Source organism: Mauremys reevesii, linkage group 9, assembly GCF_016161935.1.
Source record: "Mauremys reevesii isolate NIE-2019 linkage group 9, ASM1616193v1, whole genome shotgun sequence".
NCBI lineage: Eukaryota > Metazoa > Chordata > Testudines > Geoemydidae > Mauremys > Mauremys reevesii.
Genome location: NC_052631.1, coordinates 80051101 through 80061251, shown reverse-complemented (window position 1 = coordinate 80061251; position 10151 = coordinate 80051101). Strand labels below are relative to the sequence as shown.

Sequence of the window (10151 nt, the reverse complement as noted above, 5' to 3'; positions counted from 1 at the left end):
AAGGACTCAGAGGTGCAGTGTGTCCTAATTCTACATTTTCAAATACTTTCTTCAATGTAGTTTTAAATATCCCTGTGACGCTGGCACATCAGTTGCCAGCTCAAGCCGAGCTCCCCATATCTCAAACGAACTCTCACACACACACAGCTGGAATCAGTCTGGCTCACCTATGTGTTAGTATTGGTAAAATAGGTATTAGAATGATAAGAATGTGTTTAGTGTTTAGGCTATAATGATTGTAGCCACTCACAAGCATTCAATAATCTCACTTACAACATCTGTATTCCACAGTGTAAAGTAATATTTGAGCAGCTGTATCTGGAACCTCTGTGACTGTGTAAATCAGGAGACAGGAAAGAGACATTAATTAGGGTGAAAGGCTGATCTTCAACAGGAGGTGTTATATCCTCCCCAAAAGGAAAGATCCAGAGATCCCAGACAGACTATTGTGGCACATTGCCCCTGCAATTTCCCTATGTAGCATCAACATGAGGACAAAAGACTTTTGTTGTTATTCTGCCTCCTGCCCATGAAGATGAATCGTGAAAAGTACTTCTCCCATCAGCTGAATGTTGTAGCCAAAAGCATGCGAGAAGAAAGGACTAAACCCCTAATAAAAAGGAACGGATTACCTCTATGCTGCTTGGACTTTGAGGGGCAAGGTGTTTCTAGGCATAAGCAAGAGATCCCCAGCTGCTTAGCCTGGGTTAGCCCTAAGGACATATAGAGCTTGCTTATTATACAAGCTTCTATTATCTCTTGAAACTTAAGACTGTAACTCATTTGTCTATCAATGGTTGCCTGCTTTAGCCTTGTAAATAACTCTGTTTCCTTTTCCTATTTAATAACTCTTTATAAAGTTTATTATAGGATTGTCTACAAGCGTTGTCTTTGGATGAGATCTAATGTGCAACTGACCAGGGGTACGTGATTGGTCCTTTGGGACTGGGAGTAACCTGAATATTGCTGTGATACTTGGTGTAAGGTACACTCACCTGGGTGGCGAGATAAATCAGAGACCCAAGAGGACTGTCTGTGACTCCATGCTTGGGCTATTATAATGCCCGAGAAGTTGACACTTAATAATTGATTGGTGAAATCTAAGTACAGCACTTACAACAAATGTGGGGTTTGTGCCATGGTTCATAACAGTCTGCCCTGAGGTTTGTACCAACATGCTCGAGTCACTACAGGCAGCATTACTAAGCAGAGGGGCTTTATTTCTTAAAATTCAGAATGATAACACCCAAGAACCCCTGAATAGAGAGACAAAGCAAGCCGCTACCTAAAGCTGAGACACAACTCACCCCACCTTCTAGACTGGCTCTGGACAGGAGGACTCCTCTTGCACACTTCCCTACAAACAACCCGCCCCCACAGTCTGCAAGCAGGACCGGGAAACCCCTTACAAACTAAAGTGATAGCTTGTAATTTTATCACAGTTTTCAATACCCCACAGTAATCTTTTCTCATAAGTTGCTCTCTCCAGTCACGATCATTCATGTTGCTTTTCTTTAAAGTTTCTTCAATTTGTCGACATCTTTTGAAGTGATACATAAAGGCTGCATTTGTTAGACGTGGGCTTTGCATGATGCTACTGTTTACTCCAGTAACTAAAACGTTAATGATCTCTGAGTCTATCGCACTTGGGTTAACAAAAACATGGGGTGTCTCTTGAGGTCCTATTGGCTGGAATTGTGAGCACAGGTGGGAGGGAAAGATGCTTCATTGCAGCTAATGCTCTACCCTGCACCTGTGTCTGTCTACAGAAGAGCTCTGATGAGAGCTGCTCCGAAGGCATTTAAGCTGATAAAAGGCTGTTATTTCTATTATGCCATGGAAATCTTTGCATTATTTAATAAGTCAAGCGTTTTGTTGGAAATCCAGCTGGGTGCTTTGTGATTCTTTAATGCACAACGGGATTTGCATTAAACTCTTCTCTGCCTCTTATTGATTCTTCCCCCTGCAGTAGCTCCAAAATCCATTCTCTTTCTCCTCCAGCCCTATGCCAATAACCATCATCTCTCACACTGACTACTGCAACCTCATGAAATTATTCCTGAACGCTGGACATTTTGCACACATACACTAAACACTTTGTACATACCTAACTTTGACAGCCTGGCTCAGTGTGTCTAATGTATTGCTTGGCTTTACAGAATGGATGCAGAGACTTATGTCTTCCTGTTTGTTCTGTACAGAGCCGAACACATATAATTACTAAAGTCATGATGCATTAAAGAAGCAAAGAACTTCCCTGTGGGCTTTGGAAAAGGATGGAGCAGGTTTGCCACCGTGAGAGAATCATTGTGACTTTCACTTCGGATCAAACGCGCACACAGCATCATGGGCCAGTTTCTCCCATAATCTCAGTGACTCAGCGAAGTTGCACAGCTGCAACAGGGAAGAGAATTTGATCCTGCCATAGGAACATCAGCCCAGTAGGTGAGGACTCTCTGGGAGCACTTCAGGAAGAGCTCATGGACAAGGGCAAAGGGAGAGCGTAGCTTACATAGAAAACTCACTCAGAGTGTGCCTTGGGACTTTGACAGGGAGACGACAGAGAGCAGGGAAATCAGGAACTGAGTCACGGAAGGCTAGGGGATTACAGGGCACACTGAGAAGGATCCCATGAAAAGGTGAGATCATCTGTGAGCAGCCCAACATGACCGATAAGGCGTTTTAGATTATTTCAAGATGACAGAGTCAGCCACTTTGCTCCGGGTGCAACTGCCGCTCTGGAGACTTAGAGGCCTTGACAGGAATTGCACCTCGTGCTCTGAGCAGACGTGTCCTTGCATCACTTGTCGGCGTGCCACCGAATGGAGGAGAAAGAGCCTTGGGTCTGGGATCCCCATTCAGCTGTGCTTACCGACACTAATTCATACAAAGTCTAGCTTGATTATTAGCTGCACGAGAAGCTGCGTGTTACTCCAGAACTGCTTCTCAGGGGGACAGGCCGGGAAGCTGCTAGGATCTTTGGTCTATAGAGTCCTGGCTATTGCCCAGGTAAGGTTAGACTTCTTGGAGGTGGCAACGATTGTGATGTCAGACACATAAGGACTATGGTTTCAGGTTGTGGCATAATTATAAATTAATTAATTACTACTACTGCTGTCTAGTGCCTTATGTCTGAGGAGCTCATTGGCCTTTACAGACATTAATATTGTAAGTCTCCCCTGAACCTATTATTATCTGCACTGAACAGACGAGGAAACTGAAGCACAAAGGGATTAAGTGACTTGGCCAAAGCTGCATAGGAAGTCAGTGGCAGAGATGGAAACAAAACCCAGATTCCCAATCCTGGTCCTATAGCCCCAAGACCAACCTTCCCCACACCATGTCCTGCTGGATGCTGGGGCACAGGTCCCCATTCTAATCTTATCACCAAGTCCTCAGTGCCTTTCAAAGTTAGTCACAGGGTGACACTGGCACTCTTACTCTGGAGTAAACTTGAAATCAGATCTTAAAATCAAACGTGCATGTGAACTCCTGGCTGAGCTCCATAACTGGTGACATGCATATCCCGTGGGGGTCTTGAACTAAGCGCAGTCACATACAATCACTCCAAGGGGATAATTTTTAGCAAGAGTTTTCTTTATTCTCTCCCTGTTTTATTATTGAAGCGATTTCTACTTAGATCTACCTCGCTCTTCGATAGACCAAGCCAGTTTTCCCTCTTTTTTTTTGTCTAGCGTTCAAGTGTTTTTTTTAGCTCTCAGCAGCACTATCCTCATATACAGAGCTGGGTACCCACTACCCCAGCCCATTGTCATGTGTGGTTAAAATAGCAGGTTTCTTTTACTTTTCATTATATTGCTAACGCTCACCATCAGCATCCTGGTTTTCCAGCACTGCTGCCAATCACAATGAATTTGCCCAGAAAGACCAGAGAAGAGATGAAATATTCAATTGCTGGCTAGTTCTAGTTATGATCATCTTCCTCCGTGCTGTTTGTCTCTGTTTGCGCCTCAGTATTTTCACCTCATTGTTTATTACGGTTCAGGCTCACAGAAGAGAATTTGTTTTCTCCAGTGCCATTTCATTACTGCAGCAATCCCAAAGCACTTTACGCAGCAGGGAGCTAGATAGCTGTGTGCCATGTTGGTTACTGCATCACTGAGGATCTTGGCTGGGAAAACAAAATGTAGAGAATGCAACAGTTTCTTTGGTGTGCCAGGACAGACCGTTGGAAATAGACTGGAGGGAGCTTGCTTAAATGTCTACGCTGAAGGAATTATTTTCCCCATGTTGGTCACTAGCTTGCTACAGGAATTCCAAACCTCTTGAGAATATGGCTTCACAGTCCCGTTTCATATACAGCAGGTGGTGAGATATGTAGCTGGTACTGCAAACCCTGCTGGGCTCTTCCAGCATTTCCTGTTTCTGTGAGGGGTCTCAGCAATCGATGTTCCCTCAGACTTCCTATTAAGAAGAGAGTTCGGGGACCTTTTGGAAGGTTGCTGTGAGAAACACACAGGTACTATCTGGCCATGAGGCAAGTGGGAGGATCAGTGAATCTTTCATGAGCTGCTGCTGGTTAGAGTTCCTGGAGCCTTGGGAGGATGTAGGCTCTCAAGAGAATTCACAATGAGTTGGGCATTCTTGATTGTTCATGTTTAATTTGTCATCTTAACACTGGCATATCGATTTATACTTGTACCTCTGCATGTTTAGAAGGTACTGAGCAGCAGTAAATTCAGGTAAGGATGGTGGATCTTTCACAAGTTTCAAAAATTCAGTAGGAATTTTGCCTGAGTAAGGACATGGTAAAACCTGAAGGGCTTTGGGATCTGTACTAATTGCAGTAACAATATTTAGGATTTATAGTGCATGGTATAATTGTGTGTACAAATATTAACTAACCTTCATGCTCCGTCGCCATGTTTGGAAGATGACTTCAGTGCAAAGTTAAAGAATTGCTTTATTTAGAACATCTGCCAGCATTTGCAGCAGTGGATTTTCGTGCAGTCTTTTTGTGTATGTTTATCCAGGGCTTCCAGTGTCTGGTTATGTGTTTTCTGTACTAGCTGAAATGCCAATCAGGGACACAACAATTAAAAGCAGCTAAGTGCTGTGATGGGAAATCGTTGTTTAAAAAGTCCCACACAGGGAGCTGCAGGACACAGACTTTCTCTGCTCTGTGGATGAACCAGAGTGTCGTTAATTATTCTTCTCTGAGGCAGATGTTTACATGTTTGAAATTACTGGGTTAGTCAGTCACCTTCTGATTCACTGCCAAGGTCTGGAACATAGCAGTTGTAACAAGGGGCATCATCTTTAAGAGAGTATTACAGCTTAATTTACAATTCATCAGATGGGCCAATGAGCATCTTCTATTGACTTTGGTGGAAGTTATAACCTTTAGGACCTGATCTTATGTTCTGAAAGGGCACACTCAAGTGTTCTGTTTCCAGAATTTGACTGCTCTTAACATTGTTTTGAGATCATGGAAAATGACATCCGCAGGCCAAACAGATATATTTTTAAAGCTAACACTGCATCACCAAGCAATTAATAGGGACCTCTTCCCCACAGCCACTCCGTATACAGCCCTTTAATAAGTTTGACACATTCCCAGCAGCTGGAGCAGAAGTTAATCAACATTATCCCCAGCACTGGGATGATGATGATACTGATGCTAGATGAGGAGGTTAAACAATGGTAGAGCATATAATAATCAGTGTGGTCGATAAGAAATGGGCGGGGAGGAGGAATGTTTGCTAAATAAGGCAAAGGAAGAAATCTGGGACAGAGATGTTATTCTTGTACTTTTATGAGGAAAATCAAAGCTGGGCGGGAGGGACAGGGCAACTACAAGTGCAAATATTTCTGTGCACAGGATGCGGATGCCTGGATTATCAGATTTAGCAACTTTTTGGACTATAACTCTCGGGGTGGATTAAGGATAATGAAACCAGTCCTGCCTCAGTGTGTGGCGAACGGCCTAGAATGGCTTAGGTTACCACAGCTTATGGCATTATGACTGGTACACTGCGTCCAGTTCGGGTGTCCACAGATTGTCCATGATGTTCACAGATCGAAAAGGGTTCAGAAAAGAACTACAGGAATGATTTGAAGTCTGGAAAACTTGCCTTACAGTGAAAGACTTCAGAGGTCCTCTTTGATAGGCTAAACTGGTGGAAGTTAAAATATGAGCTGAATATGGTGTAGAAGAACTTACATGGGGAGAAGATTTCTGATAGTTGAGTGCTTGTTAATCTACCAAGAAAAGGCAGCAAGATCCAATTGCTGGAAGCTGAAGTTAGATACATTCAGGCTACAATTAAGGCACAAATTTCTTAACAGTGAGGGTAATTACTCATTGTAACAATTTACCAAGGAACGTGGTGCATTCTCCATCACCTGAAGTCTTCAAATCAAGATTGAATGTCTTTCTAAAAGATACACATTAGCTCAGCCTCAAGTTATGGGCTTAATCCAGGAGTCACTTGATTAAATTCTGCGGCTTGAGTTATGCAGGTCAGACTAGCTGATCACAATGGTCCCTTCTGGCCTTATGGGCTACAAATCTCTGACACTGAGGAGCTTCTCCGTGTGTACTAGTGCCGAGAGTACAGCTCAAGGTGTCTTCATTTCAAGAAAGTGTCCTTGTTTCTGGAAAGGAACTTTAAACGCCTTGCATGGCAGAGGATTTCAGCCAGCTGGCATGGCTGCCTGAATCTTAAACATGCACTTGCTTTTTACTGGGTTTAAATGTAAATTGAATCAGCTGAATTTCACCTGCCATGAATTCTATTATCGACATGCTCCCCCACAGTGAAGGGCCATTGAGCAGTAATTGGATTTTCTGTCACCATGCTAGGCACCAGCAGCAGCAATCATCTTCCTGTGGGGGGAGGAGAGGGTGGTCTTATTCTAAGATTGTTTCTTTAGTGAACCCGTGATAAACTAATTAGTGGCATAAATTAAACTAGCCTACAAAGGCAATGAAATAGCAAGTAGTTATACACACGCACACACACACACACAGAGTATTTGTAGATTGAGTGAAATCTTATTTGAGTTTTGGAATAAAGTTGCTAAATCCAGCATTTAAAACTGCACGATGAAGCTTATGCTTTTGATTGCCCCCTCTTGTGGGCTTTTTGAATGCATCTTGTTATTAAACCACCTATGTGTATTTGAAGGAGAAGTAGTATTTAGGGTGTTGAATTGAGATATAACTAAGATGGAACAAAATGAAGAAAGGTAAAAACTTAGACAGGAGAAACTTCCTGACCATGTGATGTATTGGGCTGAGGACAGTCTCCCAGGAGAATGAATGGAAGGTTCGACTCTTGGGAGTTCTCAAAGAAGACTGGGCAAAGCATTAGAAAACAAAGGTACCTATCCTGCAATCACCCCGGAGACAGAGACTGGAAGATTCTGTTTACTTATGTAAATTCTTATGCCCCCCATCATGGTAGTATCTGAGCCTTCCAGCAGTACACCCAGCAACGTGACCAAGATCTGTCATGGGTGGGTTCATTCTCTGGCATCCTCATGCTCTAATAAGTCTTCAGTCTCTAAACTCTGTCATTTATGAAGAGGGCAGCATCAGGTCTCAAACAGCAGATTGAAGGTATCCCCTTACAAGCCTATAGATTGCCATTTGTTGACTTGATATGTTAGTCAGATACGTCTGCTCTAGTCTACAGGATGGCAGAGTTTCACTTGGGCTCAACTTCAGCCTTCCTTTGGCTGGCTGGCAGGCTACACCAGCATGCTAAAGAGTTAACTTCTCTGCTGACTGTGGACGACTTTTTAAAGTGTGAGAGATGTCTGATCATAATCTGCTGTGAAACAAAGAAGATGCCACAACCCATAGGTGTGCTGCGGGGGAGGGGGTAGTTCCCTGTGAAGGGGGAAAAGGAGAGGGGAAGTACTGAGACTGACTCGGGGGAGCTGATTCCAGGCTGGGAAGAGGGGTTCTGGGGGTTCCTCTCTGCTCCCAGGCCCATTCCAGCCCCTCTTGGTCCCACTCCCTGGCCTGATCCTACGGTGGCCAGTGCAGCCTTTCTGGGTCTCGCTCTTGCCTCGGCTCCCTGTCACTCCCCAGGGCATGAACGAGTTTTCATGGAAGTGGATCTTCCGCAATATTTCCATTGCGAGGGTGCTACCCCTGCCAGCCCCCTTGGTTCTGCCACCCCTGGCACACCCAGGCATGCCATGGTATGCACACTTGTGTGCACTCTCTCAGAGTGTGCATGCATGCATGTATAGTGCTATACGTGTCACAGCAAATAGAGGCATGTATGTTGCAGTATGTACTGTATGTGTGTAACCAAAAGAAATTATGAAATTGGCTAGCTACAAAGCAGATCAGGAGTAGCTCTTTAGTTAGAGAAGAGTCCAGAAACCCCCTGGCCATTTTCTCTTTCCTGGACCTATCTCCCAGTGCTGAGCTCAGGCTCCATTTGGGTCTGCTGTGTCCCAGCAAAAGCAGCGAGCAGACCTACCTCTGCTGCATCCTGTGATCTCATCTGAAAGGGCTCCCCCATCTTCCAGGGGGAGCAGAGGGCTGGCAGCAAGAACTCAAGGGTCCGATTTCCTGCCCGCTTTTATCCAGATATTGACCCTGCTGCTAAATGAGGGGAAAATACACTAAGCGCAGTCTTTGTTCAACTGGATGGGTCACAAACCACCTAATAATGGTCACAGCAGGTCCAGCCACTGGAAAATATTTACACTCCTAGATCGACTGGGGAACAATTGTCTGAGGGCCCCCGAAGTGCAGCTAGCTCAGGTAGGGAACTCTGTCCTTGTCAGCCAGTGCCTAGTCTGTTCTCACACAGCCCTATCTCTGGGAAAAGAGACTAATGGTTTCTATTGCTCAGGGGAATAGATCGCTTACAAGTAATCATTGTTAATCTGTGTAATTTCTGGGCATCTTCATCTCCCTAGCAACAGTAACATACATGGCTGCCTCGCTCTGAAGTGAAATGCTGCTTCTCAATAAGGCGTCTCTGCTGCAAAATAGTCCACTAAGAGAATGTGTTCATCAGCCATTACACAGGGGAAACGGATCTGTTTAACTATGTTAAACGGGGGTGTGGCTAGCTCAGGGCAGGGGAGCAGATGCTGAACTGATCTATCTTTTTATAGACAATTGGCAGCCCCTTGTTCACACCCTGCTGTGGTTTTCATACTCCCACCACAATGTTTCAGAAGGCAGGTGTCCTATCTAGTTCAAACCTCAGTGAAGTGATGCCAGAGCTTCCGGATCCATTATGTCCCTAGGTGACGGGCAGGTGTCAGGAGCAGAAGCAATGCTACTAGTGAAGGGTGAACCTCAGAAGGTTCAGAGATAAACTTGGGTGAGTGTTGGCAGGGCCGGCTCCAGGCACCAGCTAAGGAACCAGGTGCTTGGGGCGGCCAATACAAAGGGGCTGCACTCCGTCTGCAATTGGGGCGGCCCGTCCGGGTCTTCGGCAGGAATTCGGTGGTGAGTCCCTCAGTCCCTCTCTTCCTCTTTGAGCAGCCGCCGAAGTGCCGCCAAAGAGGAGAAGAGGGAATGATGGACCCGCCGCCGAACTGCTGCCAAAGAATGGAGAGGGGCGATTGAGCTGCCGCCGAAGTGCTGCCGATTATTTTTTTTTGCCACTTGGGGCAGCAGAAAACCTGGAGCCAGCCCTGAGTGTTGGAAGCGTTCAGCTACCTCCACCTTCAGAGCTCTCCTCTGTGGAGGGCCACCCAGCTCAGCCCCGCTCCCCTATTACATTCACCCTCACAAAGCTCTAGCTGGTACAAAACACTTCTATTCAGTGTCATAGATTGCTGAGAGCTCATCACCCCAGTGCTCTGCTGTTTGCACTGAATCCCCATTGACTACAGAATCCAGTTCAAGATCTCTGCCCTCATATTTCAAGCCCTCTGTGAGACGGAGCCTAGCCATCCAAGAGATCATCCTTTCCTCCACAGCCGTGACATCCCACATCACAGGACTCCCTATCCCAAGGGGCTCCAATTGGTCCCCTTGATAGTCTCAGCTTTGGGCCTAGGAAAGAATGGGACTCTGAACTCCCCTTTCACCACTAGAGGTGGGCCCACCAGGGCAGGGCATGCATACACATTGGTGCTGCACTGTGGGAAAAGCTGGCAGTGCCTGTTCTGTAGCTAAGCAGAGGCTGTCATTCCGGCACCTTTCA

The 10151-nt window shown here is 45.4% G+C and overlaps 1 long non-coding RNA gene across 1 annotated transcript in view; it reads left to right on the top strand.

Annotated features, from left to right (window-relative positions):
* The first annotated feature begins 7432 nt into the window (after positions 1-7432).
* LOC120372603 overlaps positions 7433-10151 on the top strand; it is a 31974-nt gene continuing 29255 nt past the window's right edge. The window contains exon 1 of the long non-coding RNA XR_005585068.1: positions 7433-7585. This is a non-coding gene — a long non-coding RNA (uncharacterized LOC120372603). The remainder of the gene's footprint in view (positions 7586-10151) is intronic.